Source organism: Penaeus chinensis, chromosome 41 (genome assembly GCF_019202785.1).
Source record: "Penaeus chinensis breed Huanghai No. 1 chromosome 41, ASM1920278v2, whole genome shotgun sequence".
Classification (NCBI taxonomy): Eukaryota; Metazoa; Arthropoda; class Malacostraca; order Decapoda; family Penaeidae; genus Penaeus; species Penaeus chinensis.
Window position 1 is genome coordinate 716610 of NC_061859.1, and position 2500 is coordinate 719109.

Consider the following 2500-nt stretch of genomic DNA (forward strand, 5'->3'; position numbering starts at 1 on the left):
TTGCTCGTGCGCGTGTGTGTGTGTTTGTTTGGGTGTTTGTGTGTGTGTTTGTGTGTGTGTTTGGGTGTTTGTGTGTGTTTGTTTGTGTGTGTGTGTGTGTGTGTGTGTTTGGGTGTTTGTGTGTGTTTGTTTGTGTGTGTGAGTGTGTATATGTTTGTGTGTGTGTGTTTGTGTGTGTGTGTGCTTGTGTGTGTGTGTGTTTGTGTTTGGGTGTGTGTATTTGTGTGTGTGTGTGTGTGTGTGTTTGTGTGTGTGTGTTTGTGTGTGTGTGTGTTTGAGTGTGTGTGTGTTTGTGTTTGGGTGTGTGTGTTTGTGTGTGTGTGTTTGTGTGTGTTTGTGTGTGTGTGTGTTTGTGTGTGTGTGTGTGCGTTTGTGTGTGTGTGTGTGTGTGCATGGGTGTGTGCGTGTGTGGTGAAGGGTTCGTGTATGTATGTGCATCTATGTATGTATATCTCCGTGTATGTTTGTGTGTGGATTGGACTTGCATTCGTGTATGAGTTGAGGAAAGTCGAGATTATTAAACTCATTTTGCGTGAATTTTCGTGCGTTTGAATTTATTCCATTTTTCCGCTGCCGTGTATGTCCGTAAGTCCAAAATAAACGCACATATATCCACACGTGTTCGTAAGCATGTTCGTACGTGTCTGAATCTGTACAGTATAATCTTCTTTGTGTAAAACGTGTCGTGTTAAAGAGACGTGATAAGCAAGAAGGACACGTGACCAGGACATGTTGACTCGTGGGCGTATGTGGGCTGTTTGCGGGCGAGCTTACCTACGTGGTGTTTAAATTTAGGTTAGGGAGGGGCGGGAATGGGCGTTTAGGGGGAGGGAGGGGGGGAGGGGGGAGGGAGGAGCGGGAATGGGCGTTTAGGGGGAGGGAGGGGGGGGGGAGGGAGAGGGAGGGGGGGAGATTGAGGGGCGGGGAGAAGAGGGAGAGGGAGAGGGAGGGGGGGAGAATGAGGGGAGGGGGGGAGAGGGAGAGGGAGAGGGTGGGGGAGATTGAGGGGAGGGGGGGAGCAACTTCTTTATCCGTAGGTATACAGATACACGTATGTACAGTTGTACACACACGTGCATCTCGGGTAAATAAAACCACACGTACGAATAAAATTTCACAAAATTAAAAAAAATAAAGGAATTAGTTTATGCACATACGAATGCAATACACCCCCCCCCCCCCCCCCTTAGGGCGATAAAATAAAATGAAAGAGACATACATGCACACAAAAAAAAAAAAAAAAATTTTACACACAAACATACACAACAACACACACACACACACATACACATATAACAACACACACACACATACACACACAAACATACACACACACACACACACACACTCACACACACACGCACACTCAGCCACACCTACATAAACCATTACCTATATTCTCACGTAATCACATCCTCCCTTATCTAAATATGGATGTAAATCCTTGTATTTTACGTAATGCATCCCTCTGTACCCTACGCACTGAGCGCAAAGGTGTTTACGAATGCATTTATGCGCCGCGGCTAATGACCATACGCCCGTAGCCCTTTAATTCCGCGCGTGAATGTGTTTGCGCTCGGATCCCCTCCCCTGCCATGCGCCCTTCCGTTTCTCCTTCATCAACGCGAATCAGCATGGGCGTTCGGTGCTCTGGACGGACGCCTCTCCATGACTCACCGCGACGTGTGCGTGTGGGCGGGGCAGATTTATTCATCGGGTGTGACTCATCCTATTCAAATGAGACGAGGCGGGAAGAAGATCGAGTTCCGTGCAGAGGCGGTCGACGGCGCGGAATTAATGGCAGAGTCTGGGTAGGTACTTGTATAGGTCTTGGCATTAATCAGTGTAATAAGTAGAGCTTGATTAATGACGAGGCTTATGTAAGTACTTATATAGACCTTGATTATTGGCAAGGTCTATGTAAGTACTTAGATAGACCATGTTTAGGGCGCGGCGCGTTTTCTATGTCTCGAGCGCCGGAAGGGATAACTCAGGTATTTGATCTCGCCGGCTTCTCGCGACGCGGTGTCTGCAGATATATATATATATTTTTCCTGTCTTCGCGTCGCTTCTAAAACTACTTTTTTTTTCTTTCTTTCTTATTCTCTCTTTCTTTCACTCTTTCTTTCTTCGCATTTCTTATTGTCGGGTCTCGTTATAGCTTCGTGGGATTATCCTTGTGGGGTTGGCGGAGGGAGAGGGGAGGGAGGGGAAGGGGGGAGAAAGGGGAGGGGGGAGACGATGGTCATTTTGATAATCCGGATGGAAAGGTCGCGGATTCATTAGGCTTGGTTTCGGTGAAATGGGATGGCGGTTATTGCGTTTGGGAATGTGATGGTTTTATTTTCTGCTGTCGGCTTTACAAGAAAAGAACGGTTGGACACACATACACACACGCACACACACACACACACACACTGAGAAACACACACACACACAGAAACACACACACACACTGATAATAACACACACACACACAAAATCACACATACACACACAC